Source organism: Prionailurus viverrinus, chromosome D2, assembly GCF_022837055.1.
Source record: "Prionailurus viverrinus isolate Anna chromosome D2, UM_Priviv_1.0, whole genome shotgun sequence".
NCBI classification, from domain to species: Eukaryota; Metazoa; Chordata; class Mammalia; order Carnivora; family Felidae; genus Prionailurus; species Prionailurus viverrinus.
The window spans coordinates 34,400,029-34,414,366 of record NC_062571.1 but is presented as its reverse complement, the minus strand read 5'-3'; the positions used below and the strand labels follow the sequence as shown (position 1 = coordinate 34,414,366).

General features: G+C 37.7%; 1 protein-coding gene across 9 annotated transcripts in view; it reads right to left on the bottom strand.

Annotated features, from left to right (window-relative positions):
- FAM149B1 (family with sequence similarity 149 member B1) overlaps positions 1-14,338 on the bottom strand; it is an 88,559-nt gene that overhangs the window by 54,848 nt on the left and 19,373 nt on the right. The gene's annotated exons all lie outside the window — the stretch shown is intronic.

Here is a 14,338-nt window from a genome sequence, read left to right as displayed (position 1 = left end):
TCGTGAGTTCGACCCCCACGTCGGGCTCTGTGCTGACAGTTCAGAGCCTGGAACCTGCTTCTGATTCTGTGTCTCCCTCTCTCTCTACCCCTAACCCACTCGCATTATGTCTCTGTCTCTCCCAAAAAATAAATAAACATTTAAAAATTTTTTCTTTTTTTTAAAAAAAGAAAAGAAAATCATGGTGTGCCTGGGTGGCTCAGTCAGTTAAGCGTCTGACTCCTGGTTTTGGCTCAGGTCATGATCTTGCAGTTTCGTGAGCTCAAGCCCCATATCAGGCTCTTCGCTGGCAGCCTGGAGCCTGCTTGGGATTCTCTCTCTCCCTCTCTGCCCCTTCCCCACTCGCGCTCTGTCTCTCTCAAAATAAATAAATAAACTTAAAAAAAAAATAGGGGTGCCTGGTGGCTCAGTCGGCTAAGGGTCCGACTTTGGCTCAGGTCATGATCTCTCAGTTCCTGAGTTCAAACTCCACATCGGCTTCTCTCTTTCTCTCTCTCTCTCAAAAATAAATAAACATCAAAATTAAAAAAAAAAAAATCCTAAGAGGGGAGCCTGGGTGGCTCAGTCAGTTAAGTGTCTGACTCTTGATTTTGGCTCAGGATCTTTATCTCACTGTTCATGAGTTCAAACCCCACGTCCACCTCTGCACTGATGGTGTGGAGCCTGTTTGGGATTCTCTCTCTGCCTCTCTCTCCACCCCTCCTCTCTCTTTCTAAAATAAATAAAAAAACATTTAAAAAAAACCAGAAAATCATAAGAGAAAATACATTTACAGTCCTGTACTGTTTTGAAAAAAAGTCCACATATAAGTGGACCCACACAGTTCAAACTTGTGTTGGTGAAGGGCTAACTGCATATGTATCATTTTGTAGTCTGTATTTTTATTTTACTTTTAATTTTTTTTAATGTGTATTATTTATTTTAGAGAGAGCACAAGCGGGGTTGGTTCAGAGAGAGCGGGAGACATAGAATCCAAAGCAGGCTCCAGGCTCTGAGCTGTCAGCACAGAGCTGACAAGGGGCTTGAACTCATGAACTGTGAGACCATGACCTGAGCTGAAGTCAGACACTCAGCCGATTGAGCCACCCAGGTGCCTCTGTAGTCTGTATTTTTCAACTGAGAGTTTAGGTTATCTCCCTGCCCTCTGTAATCCTTTAGTAGCAGCAATAGAGATGGCTATAAAATATAAATCTGATCATGTTATTTGCTTCCTTGCTTTTCTACTTTATATTTATGCACCCTTTTTTATTCTGGTGGAAGAAAAAGTGTAAGATAATAAATCTGTATTTTCACTCCACGAATGAAAATCAGTCTCTACCCAATTAAAAAAGACTTGCTAGATAGATATGAAGGCTAATTTTAAAGACTGTTGACCTTAAAAAAATACAAAAAAAAAAGTGTCAGCTTTTTAAAAGCAAAATAAGCTTCAGGAATAGCAAAGAATTGCAAATGGGGACAAGCAAACTTATGGCAAAGCATAGGCAAGTCCAGAACAGAGGAGAGGCTTGCTTTTATAGGCAAAAGGAGGAAGCTAGAAGGGGCTGTTATGGCTTCTCATTGGATGAGTGTGGTGGTTTCTCACTGGTTGGGCTGTGGATGGGCAGGAAGAAATTCTTCCTCCTGCTGGGGTATATAAAGTAAGTTTCTTCCTGTTGGGGAATGCAAGCTATGGTTTCTTAAGGAGGGATGGTAGTGTGTGACAGATTGCTCTTTAGGGCTTCCCAACTCCAGGTTTAATGATATTTCTTTTATTTATTTTCACAAGAGTCAACATAAGTAATATTTCTAAAGATTCTTTTACTGTTTTCAAGCTTCTGGGGGCTGAGGTGGGACTTTCCTAGTCTTAGTGAAATTTTCTATTTATTTTTTTCAGAAGCATCAAAGTTCTTTATTAGAGATGAGAATGGGATAATGTTGAGAAAGAAGTGACTAGCACAATCTCCTAGCAAGCTGTCTTTTGTTTTGTTTTGTTTTTGCATTGCAAGCATTTTTTAAAATTTAATTCCAGTATAGTTAACATACAGTGCTATATTACTTTTAGGTGTACAATACAGTGATTCAACAATTCCATACATCACCCTGTGCTCATTATGACAAGTGCAGTCCTTGATCTGTATTACCACATTACCGATTTCACCTACCCCCCACCCACCTCCCCTCTGGTAACCATCAGTTTGTTCTCAATAGTTAAGAGCCTGTTTCTTGGGGCACTTGGGTGGCTCAGTTGGTTAAGCCTCCAACTTCAGCTCAGGTCATGATCTCATAGTTCATGAGTTTGAGCCCCACGTCGAGCTCTGCACTGACAGATTCTCTGTCTCCCTCTCTCTCTGCCCCTCCCCCACTCACATGCTCACGTATGCTCTCTCTCAAAAATAAACATTTTTTTAAAAGAGGCTATTTCTTGGCAAATTTTTTTCTATTAAATATTTATCTGCTTAAATGCTATTATGTCAACTCTTCTTGTTGTTAGTATTTGCCTATTATAACTTTTCCCATCCCTTAATATCTGGGTGTCATTCTGTTTTTGAAATATTTATTAAAATAGCATGTAGCTAGAATTTTAAAATCCAATTTCAGAGTCTCTGTCTTTTCTTAATAGGTAAATTGTATCCACTTATACTTATTATAATGTGCAATATTTGGACTTATAGCTACCATTTGTTTTGTGTTTGTATTTAACCTTTTTCTTGTGTTTTTTATTTTCTTTTCCTTCTGTTACATTTTTTCTTGTTTCCTCTATTAATTTGGAAGTTATTCATTATGTTTATATTCTACTAGTAGTTAAAATTTTAGCATCCATACTTCATTTTTTTATTTTTTTAAATTTTTATTAATTTATTTTCAAGTTATTTAACATACAGTATAGTCTTGGCTTCAGAAGTAGAACCCAGTGATTCATCTCTTACATATGACACCCATTGCTCATCCTGAAAAGTGCCCTCCTTAATGCCCATCACCCATTTAACCCAACCCTCCAACCCCTCTCCAGCAACCCTCAGTTTGTCCTCTGTATTTAAGACTCTCTATGCTTTGCCTTCCTCCCTGTTTTTATCTTATTTTTCTTTCCTTTCCCCTATGTTCATTTGTTGAGTTTCTCAAATTCCATATGAGTGAAATCATATGATATCTTTCTCTGACTGACTTACTTCGTTTAGCATAATATCCTCCAGTTTCACCCACATTGTTGCAAATGGCAAGATTTCATTCTTTTTCATTGTCCAGCATTATTCCATTGTGTATACATACTATATCTTCTTTATCCATGCATCCATCGATGGACATTTGGGCTCTTTCCATACTTTGGCTATTGGTGATAGCACTGCTATAAACATTGGGGTGCATGTGCCCCTTCGATTCAGCATTTTTGTATCCTTTGGTTAAATTCCTAGTAGTGCAATTGCTGGGTCATTAGGTAATTCTATTTTTAATTTTTTGAGGAACCCCCATACTGTTTTCCAGAGTGCCTACACCACTTTGCATTCCCACCAGCAGAGCAAACTACCTTCTCCACTACCTTGCCAACATCTGTCGTTGCCTGAGTTGTTAATTTTAGCCATTCTGACAGGTGTGAGGTGGTATCTCATTGTGGTTTTGATTTGTAATTCCCTGGCGACGAGTGATGTTGAACATCTTTTCATGTGTCTGTTTGCCATCTGGATATCTTCTTTGGAGAAGTGTCTATTCATGTCTTCTGCCCATTTCTTCACTGGGTTATTTGGTTTTGGGGTGTTGAGTTCGATAAGTTCTTTATGTATTTGGGATACTAACCCTTTATCTGATATGTCATTTGCAAATATATTCTCCCATTCTATTGGTTGCCTTTTAGTTTTGTTAATTGTCTCCCTTGCTGTGTAGAAGCTTTTTATCTTGAGGAGGTCCAAATAATTCATTTTTGCTTTTATTTCCCTTGCCTCTGGAGACATGTCAAGTATGAAGTTGTTGTGGCCTAGGTCAGAGAGGTTGCTGCCTGTTTTCTCCTGTAGGATTTTGATGGTTTTCTGTCTCAAATTTAGGTCTTTTACCCATTTTGAGTTTATTTTTGTGTATGGTGTAAGAAAGTGGTCCAGGTTCATTCTTCTGCATGTTCCTATCCAGTTCTCCCAGCACCATTTGCTAAAGAGACTGTCTTTTTCCCATTGGATACTCTTTACTGCTTTGTCAAAGGTTAGGTTAGTATGGTGTAAGAAAGTGGTCCAGGTTCATTCTTCTGCATGTTCCTATCCAGTTCTCCCAGCACCATTTGCTAAAGAGACTGTCTTTTTCCCATTGGATACTCTTTACTGCTTTGTCAAAGGTTAGTTGGCCATATATTTGTGGGTCCATTTCTGGGTTCTCTATTCTGTTCCATTGATCTATGTGTCTGTTTTTGTGTCAGTACCATACTGTCTTGATGATTACAAGTTTGTAATACAGGTTAAAGTCCAGGATTGTGATACCTCCAGCTTTGGTTTTCTTTTTCAACATTACTTTGGCTATTCAGGTTCTTTTGTGGTACCATACAAATTTTAGAATTGTTTGTTCTAGCTCTGTGAAGAATGCTGTGTTATTTTGATAAGGTTTGCATTGAATGTGTAGATTGCTTTCAGTAGTATCAATATTTTAACAATATTTGTTCTTCCAATCCATGAGCATGGAATGTTTTTCCATTTCTTTGTGTCTTTTTCAATTTGTTTCATAAGCTTTCTATAGTTTTCAGTGTACAGATATTTTACCTCTTTGGTTAGGTTTATTCCTAAGTATCTTATGGTTTTTGGTGTAAATGGGATCAATTCCTTGATATCTCTTTCTGTTGCTTCATTATTGGTGTATAGAAATGCAACCAATTTCTGTACATTGATTTTATATCCTGTGGCTTTACTGAATTCATGTATCAGCTCTAGCAGTTTTTTGGTGGAGTCTTTTGGGTCTTCCATGTAGAATATCATGTCATCTGCAAAGAGTGAAAGCTTGACTTCTTCTTTGCCAATTTGGATGCATTTAATTTTGTTTTGTTGTCTGATTGCTGAGGCTAGGGTTTCCAACACTATGTTGAACAACAGTGGTGAGAATGGACATCTCTGTCATGTTCCTGATCTTAGGGGGAAAGCTCTCAGTTTTTCCCCATTGTAGATTATATTACCTATGGGCCTTTCATATATGGCTTTTATGATGTTAAGATATGTTTCTTCCATTCCGACTTTCTTGAGGGTTTTTATCAAGAAAGGATGCTGTACTTTGTCCAATGCTTTTTTTGCATCTATTGACAATATCGTATGGTTCTTATCCTTTCCTCTATTAATGTGGTGTATCACAATGATTGATTTGTGAATTCTAAAACAGCCCTGCAGCCCAGGAATGAATCCCACTTGATCATGGTGAATAATGCTTTTAATGTATTGTTGACTTCGATTTGCTAGTATCTTATTGAGAATTTTTGCATCTAGGTTCATCAGGTATATTGGCCTGTAATTCTCCTTTTTAGTGGAGTCTTTGGTTTTGGAATCAAGGTAATGCTGGCTTCATAGAATGAGTTTGGAAGCTTCCCTTCCATTTCTATTTTTTGGAACATTTTGAGAAGAACAGGTATTAACTCTGCTTTAAATTTTTGGTAGAATTCCAGGGCTCTTATTTGTTGGGAGACTTTTGATAACTGAGATTTCTTTGCTGGTTATGGGTTTATTCAAATTTTCTATTTCTCCCCATTTGAGTTTTGGTAGTGTGTGAGTGTCTAGGAATTTGTCCATTTCTTCCAGATTGTCTAGTATGTTGGCATATAATTTTTCATAGTATTCTCTTAGAATTGTTTGTATGTCTCTGGTATTGGTTGTGATGTCTCCTCTTTCATTTGTGACTTTATCTATTTGGGTCCTCTCTTTTTTCTTTTTGAGTAGTCTGGCTAGGGGCTTATCAGTTTGTTTATTCTTTCAAAAAATCAGCTCTTAGTTTCATTGATCTGTTCTACTGTTCTATATCATTTATTTCTGCTCTAATCTTTATTTCCCTTCTTCTGCTGGCTTTGGGCTATATTTGCTGCTCCTTTTCTAGCTCCTCTAGGTGTAAGGTTAGGTTGTATATTTGGGGCCTTTCTTACTTCTTGAGATAGGCCCAAATTGCAGTGTATCTTCCTCTTAGGACTGCCTTTGCTGCATCCCAAATGACTGGACGATCATATTTCATTTTCATTTGCTTCCATATATTTTTAAATTTCTTAATTTCCTGGTTGACCCATTGGTTCTTTGGTGGGATATTGTTTAACCTCAATGTATTTGGGGTTTTCCAAATTTTTACTTGTGGTTGATTTCAAGTTTCATAGCATTGTGATCTCAAAATATGCATGGTATGATCTCAATCTTTTTGTACGTGTTGAGGGCTATTTTGTGACCAGTATGTGATCTATTTTGGATAATGTTCCATGTGCACTCAAGAAGAATATGTATTCTGCTGCTGTAGGATGAAACGTTCTGAATATATGTGTTCAGTTTATCTGAAATATCCAAAAGTTTGCTTATATTTGTGATTAATTGATTTATATATTTGAGTTCTTCCACATTGGAGGCGTAAATATTTACAATTGTTAGCTCTTCTTGATGGATAGACCCCTTAATTATGATATAATGCCCTTCTTCATCTCTTGGTACAGTCTTTGTTTTAAAATGTAGTTTGTCTGATGTAAGTATGGCTAGTCCAGCTTTCTTTTGACATCGTTAGCATGATAGATGGTTCTCCATCCCCTCACTTACAATGTGCAGGTGTCTTCTGGTTTAAAATGAGTCTCTTGGGGGCGCCTGGGTGGCTCAGTCGGTTAAGCGGCTGACTTCAGCTCAGGTCATGATCTCGCAGTCCGTGAGTTCGAGCCCCGCGTCGGGCTCTGTGCTGACAGCTCGGAGCCTGGAGCCTGCTTCAGATTCTGTGTCTCCCTCTCTCTGACCCTCCCCTGTGCATGCTCTGTCTCTCCCTGTCTCAAAAATAAATAAATGTTAAAAAAAATTTTTTTAAATGAGTCTCTTGTAGGCAGAATATAGATGGATCTTATTTTTGATCCCTTCTGATACTCTAGGTCTTTTGATTGGGGCATTTAGTCCATTTACATTCAGAGTGATTATTGAAAGGTATGAATTTAATGCCATGGTGTTATCTGTAGATTCCATGTTTGTTGTGATGTCTTTGGTCCTTTGTAGTCTTTGCTGCTTTCCACTCACAGAGTACCCCTAGAATCTCTTGCAGGGCTGGTTTAATGGTCATGAACTCCTTTGGTTTTTGTTTGTCTGGGAAAGTCTTTATCTCTCCTATTCTGAAGACAGCCTTGCTGGATAAAAGATTCTTGGCTGCATAGTTTTCCTGTTCAGCACATTGAATATTTCCTGCCACTCGCTTCTGGCCTGCCAAGTTTCAGTGGATAGGTCTGCTACTAACCTTATGTGCCTATGCCTGTAACTTAAGGTCCATTTGTCCCTAGCTGCTTTCAGAATTCTCTTTATGTTTGTGTTTTGCCAGTTTCACTATGATATGTCATGGTATTGACCTGTTTTTATTGATTTTGAAGGAGTTCTCTGTGCCTCTCAGACTTGGATGCCTGTTTCCTTCCCCAGATTAGAGAAGTTCTCAGCTATAATTTATTCATATAAAACTTCTTCCCCTTTCTCTCTCTTCTTCTGGAACTCCTATGATACGGATATTGTTTTGTTTCATGGAATCAGTTCTCTAATTCTCTCCTCATGATCTGGTAATTTCCTTTCCTTCTTTTTTTCAGCTTCATTATTTTCCGATTTTATCTTCTATTTCATCTATTCTCTCCTCTGCTTCTTCCATCCTCACTGTCACTGTATCTAGTTTATTTTGCATCTCAGTTGTAGCATTTTTTAATTCATCAGGACGAGTTCCTAGGTCTGTGATCTCTGTACAAAGAGATTCTCTAGTGTCTTCTATGCTTTTTTCAAGCCCAGTTATTAGTCTTATGACTGTTATTCTAAATTCTTGTTCAGATATATTGTTTATAACTGTTTTGAGCAATTCTCTGGCTGTGATTTCTTCCTGAATTTTCTTTTCAGGAGAATTCCTCTGTTTTCTCATTTTGGCTAGTTTCTGCTTTTTGTGGGTTTTAATAGTTTGTTATTACTGCACCTGTGAGTACTTCTATATTAAAAAGGGGTCATACACTGTCCAGGGTTGGCACTTTAGGAATTGTTTTTGGTATACATTATATGCACTCTGTTGTGTTTTGGCTGCTCTATCCCACTGGTCAGTCCTCTGCAAAGTTCCTCCTTACTTTTAGTGGTGGAGTGTTTGGACCTTCAGCCAAGGTGTGCTTTGATTTGTTTGTTGAAGTAACCCTGGAATAAAGGGAAAGGAGTGGGGAGGAAACCTGATCCCATAAAAAGAAAAAAAATGAAAGGGGAGAAATGAAGACCAAACAAGGAATCAAAAAACTATCAGGCTAAATTCAGAGAAAGAGAAAGGAAAATAAAGAAGAAGAGAAATAGAAATGGTGTAAAATGAATAGAATAAAAATGCCTAATTGAACAAATATATGTATATATATAAATGACCAAAAACAAATCAGAAACTATGAGCCTGATTCCAAAAGAAGAGGGGAGGAAGAGGAAGAGGAAGAGGAAGAGGAAGAGGAAGAGGAAAGGAAAGGAAAGGAAAGGAAAGGGTGAGGAGGGGAGGAAAAGAATTAAAAAAACAGTCATCTGTTGGTGCCTGGGACTGGTGGCTGTACTGGACTAGAGGAGAGGCCGCCTGCATTGGCTCAGAGTCAGCCTTGCTCCAGTAGATAAGCAGTTGCCAAGCACAGAGGGGAGCAGTTTGGGTAAATGGGTCCCACCTCCAATGGGGGCAGCTGTGCTGCTCTCTGAAGTCCTGCCATGTTGCTGTTGGGGAGAAAAAATGGCAACACCCAATCTCTCCTCCTTTCCCTCCCTGAACAGGGTTTTCTGTCAGGCAGCCCTCACCCAATAGCACAGGTGGTCAGCTTGCCCTGCTCCACAGTTCTCTCAAGGCTTCTAGCTGCTCAGCTAGGTTCAAAACCCAATGTCTTAAAGGACCCCACATCCTGTGGAACCTGTTCTGGAGTAGTGCCACTCCACCCTGCAGATAAAAGGCCTCTGGCTGGCACCTGCAGGGTCTTTTGTCTTTGGGGAGGCAATAAACCCTCTTCCCAAAGTACTCCAGGAAGGGGACTGTTCTCTCCCAGTGCACCCCTGAGATTGCTACAGTGCTGGGGCCCGACTGCCTTCTCCCCAGTAGCGTGCACCATGGCTTTGCTCTGGAGAAAGTCATGCACATTTGAAACCTTCACATTTCAGCTCCTAAGGCTGTTTGCAAAATACAAACTGGCAATCTCCCCATGTCTCGTTCTCCAGTCCATGGTCTGGAGAGGTTTTTCTCATGTGCTAACTTGATACTTTTTGAAGACCTGTCTCTTTTTGTCTCTGCACTGAAAGGGTTCCCTCCCCTCCATGCCTTTGCCATTTTATCTCCCCCTAATCACATACATGTAACTCAATCCTGCCAAGCTGTCTCCCTCCAACTGTAGGGACCCTTTTGCCACTCCACAGATTGATTTCCTGGGTGTTCCAAGTGATCTGACCTCAATACAGCTGTGTTTGAGGGACAAGGAAAATCCCAGTCCCCCTACACCTCTTCCATCTTTAAAAAACTTTTTTTTTTTAATGTTTATTTATTTCTGAGACAGAGAGAGAGCATGAGTGGGGGAGGGGCAGAGAGAGAGGGAACACAAAATCCGAATCAGGCTCCAGGCTCTGAGCTGTCAGCACAGAGCCTGACGCAGGGCTCAAACCCATGAACCTCGAGATCACAACCTGAGCCAAAGTCGGTTGCTCAACCAACTGAGCCACCCAGGCGCCCCAGCACCTCTTCCATCTTAACTCTGCCCCATACTCCTTTATTTTTCTAACAAAGTTAGAAAGTTAGTTTGTTTGTTTTTAACATTTCTGGCCTCCACTGAAACAAAGCAAGAACTTTGATCATTTTGCCATATATACATATATCAAATCATTATACTATATAGCTAAAACTAATAAGTTATGTGTCCATTTTTAAAAATAGGGAACAAAGGGACGCCTGGGTGGCTCAGTCAGTTAAGCGCCAGACTTAGGCTCAGGTCATGATCTCACAGTTCATGGGTTCGAGCCCCGCATCGGGCTCTGTGCTGACAGCTCAGATCCTGGAACCTGATTTGGTTTCTGTGTTTCCCTCTCTCTCTGCCCCTCCCCCACTTGTGCGTGAGCTCCCTCTCTCTCTCCAAAATAAATAAACATTAAAAAATTTTTTTTTTAAATAGGGGAACAAAGATATGAGACATGTGGTGTGAGGATAGAATCCACAGAATTTGATGACGGATTTGATAAGAGAGATGGTTAATGAAGATGAATCTAAGCCTCTATTCTGGGTGATAGAAAGGATGATACTAGTAATAATAGTGAACATTCATCAAATAAGATATCCTTCACTGAGAAGATATCAATAGTCTTTATACTAAGTAATGAATCTGTACCATATCTTTTTTTGTTTAACTTTTTATTTTGACCTAATTTCAGACTTAGTATCAGATATCTTTAAAGTAGGAAAGGTAAACACTTTGGACTTCTCAGAAAACATTCTTACCAGTGCTTTCTCAAGCTTTAGGACCATGTGGATCATGAAATCAATATAAAATGTTATTAAATAATACCCAAAAAACTAAAATAGAATAAAGTAGATAGAATGTAAAATATCATAGTATCACTCATATACAGGTTATTACTTTATAGAACTTTGTCTTCTGTTTTATGTACACACCATGAGTCATGTCAACTATGTGTCTTAGTGTGAGTTGCAATTTTAAGTTTGATGCCACCTATCTAAACAGGGCCCAGTAAGCCATCTTTCTAGTGTAAACTGTCCCTACTCCAGTTGATAGGATTAGAGTATTAACTGGAACAGAAAGGGACAAAGGGGCTTCAAGCATCTTTCATCACTTTGACAATGAATGACAATCCAATTATGTAAAACACATTTTTCTAAAAAGGACTTTGATATGATTTAACTTCCCTCTAAGTATTTTTCATGTTTTTATTTTGAATTTTAGTATTGCGTTATTTTTAACACATAAAATGTTGTCATTTGTTTCATTTTGCCAGTATGCTTTGCCAATTACTTTGCTTTCTGTTGCTTCATGTATTGCATTCCTTTCTTCTGGCTTTTTCTTCTTGGTATAATCTATCCTCTAATGGTTCCCTCAGTGTGTATCTATGGATGGGAAACTCTTATTCTATAGATGTTTAAAATGTCTTTATTTTGCCTTCACTATTTAAAAATTTTTTTTAATGTTTATTTATTTTTGAGAGAGAGAGAGAGGCAGAGTGCGAGCAGGAGAGGGGCTGAGAGAGGGGGAGACACAGAATCCGAAGCAGGCTCCACGCTCGAAGCAGTCAGCAAAGAGCCCGATGTGGGGCTAGAACTCATGAACGGTGGGATCATAACCTGAGCCGAAGTTGGACGCTTAACTGACTGAGCCACCCAGACACCCCAATTTTGCCTTCATATATTTATTTCATATATTTGTATATCTTCTTATTTCTCATCTAGAAGAGATATATCGTTCATGTATATATACTTGACATACACTGAATATATCTCTTGTTTTCCATAGTACTTTAAAGATATAATATCATTATCATCTAGCATTTGTTAATTTGTGAGCTATCTGTTGTAAGTCTGATTTTTACTCCATCATGTGTGGAATGTCTTTCCTAATAGTTTTTAATGTTTCTCTTTTTATCTTTGATTATCAGCAGTTTCTCTGAAGAGGTTTTTTGTTTTTGTTTTGTCCCTCAGTTGATATACTTTTCAACATGCAGACTGTTATCTTTCTTCAATTCTTAAAAAAATTTAGTAATTATTACTTTCAATACTACCTCTTTCCATTCTCTTTCTAAAACTTCCATTAGACATATACTGTAGCATCTTAATCCAGCTTTCATGTTCCTAACTACTCTTCAAATTTTCAATGCCTAAATTTATCTCTCTAATTTGAGGTGATTGTCTTAGCTCTATCATTCTGTTCACTACAGTTCTGTTTCACTCTGTATGCAGTTTACCGTATCTATTGACATATTTCAAGTGCTATTCATTTCCAAGATTTTAAACTGGATCTTCATATCTGTCTGTTCTTAAAATCTGTACCTGCCTTGATTTAAAACCCAATAATTTTAATGGATGCTATCTTATCACTTAATTCTTTGAGTATTTAATAAGCTTAATAAGCTTATTGAGGAGTATGTACAATAACATTTCAAGTATATACAGCACAAGGAGATCTGAGAAATGTATTAATCATACTAACCACCATTCCCTTCCAGATTTATAACATTTCTGTCACTCTGTCACAATATACCCTCATTCCACTTTACAGTTGGGAGTCTCCTGTTCCCCATGCCAGGACACCACTGATCTGATTTCTATCACTACAAACTAGGTTTTTTTAAATTAAAGTTTATTTATTTATTTTGAGAGAGACAGAGACAGTGTGAGTGGGGGAGGGGCAGAGAGAGAGAGGGAGGGAGAGAGAATTCCAAGCAGGCTCTGCACTGGCAGCACAGAGCCCAACACAGGGCTTCAACTCACATACTATGAGATCATGACCTGAGCTGAAACCAAAAGTCAGATGTTTAATCAACTGAGCCACCCTGGTGCCCCTAGAACTTTGTATAAATAGGATCATGCAGGGTGTACTTTTCTGCGTTTAGCTTCCTTCACTCAGCAGAATTTTTTTGAGGTTCATCTATGTTGTTGTATGTGTTAGTGTTCATTACATTATATTGCTGAGAAGAATTTCATTGTAAGAATATGCTGCAATTTATCCATTCTCCTTTTGAGGAACATTTGCATTATTTATTATGAGTAAATCTGATATGAACATTTATGTATGTCTTTTTCTGGACATATATTTTTATTTCTTTCAGATAAATACATTGCAGTAGAATTGCTGGATCTTAAAAGGAGTATAACGTTTAATGTTAAGCTATTTTGCAGAGTGTATGTGTGTATGTATACACACAACATACACACACATACATATATATGCACATACATATACATATATACATACAATTTAGCACTGCCACCAAAAATGTGTGAGCATTAAATTTTGCTCCACGTCCTGGCTAAAACTAGGTATTTAGTTTTAGTTTTAGCAGTTTTAGTGAGTGTGACATGGTGTATCATGACAGTTTAAATTGGAATTTCTCTGATGATTAGTATTAAACATCTTTCTATATGCTACTTGGACATATATCTTCTTTCATGGAGTGTTCAAGTCTTTTGCCCATTTTTAAAAACTGGTTTGTCTTCTTAATATGGAATTTTAAGTTTTGGATACAAGTCCTTTGTCAGATATATGTAGTGGTGCAAATATTTTCTCCCTGTCTGTGACTTGTCCTTTCATTTTCTTGATGGTATATTTGGAAGTTCAAAAGATTTTTAAGTTTAATGGAATCAAATTTGCCCATTTTTTTAGGTTTATGCTTCTGATATGTCATATCTGCCTATTATCTTGCAGGTTTTCTCACATTTTTTCCTAAAAAATTGACAGTTTTTGCTCTTACATTTAAATTTATAATTAATTTTGAGTAAAATTTCTATATGATGTGAATTGAGTTTAACTTCATCTTTTTTGCATATGGATAGCCAATGTCTCAGCAACATTTATAGGGAAAAATACTCTTTTCCTATTAAATTGCTGTGGCACCTTTGTCAAAAATCAATGGACTCTACATGTAAGGGTTTATTTCTGGATTATCAGTTCTGTCCCACTGATCATTATGCCTATCCTTATGTCAGTACCACACTACTTGATTATAGCACCATTTTAAGTTTTGAAATATGACAGTGTAAGTCCTCTAACTTTCTTCTTCTGTTTCAAAATTGTTTAGACTAATCTGGCTCCTTTACAATTCCATGTCAATCTTAGTACCAGTTTAATCAGTTTCTACAAAAACTCATAGGGATTTTGATAGGGAACGCATTGTATGTATACATCATATACATCAATTTGGAGAGAATGTGGTCTTAATATTCAGTGTTCCAATCCATGTACCTGAATTTTATGTATGTATGTATGTGTCATTTTCTCAGCAACGTTTTGCAATTTTCAGTGTACAAGTTTTGTGTTTCTTTTAAGTTTATCCTTTTTGCTCTAATGTGAATTGAATTTATTTTTACTTTCATTTTCAGATTGTCCATGTGCAAATGTGTAGAAATACAGATTTTTAAATTTAGATACAATTCATATACAATTAAATTCAGCCTTTCAAAGTGTGCAAGTCAGTAGTTTGGGGTATACTTCCAATGGTCT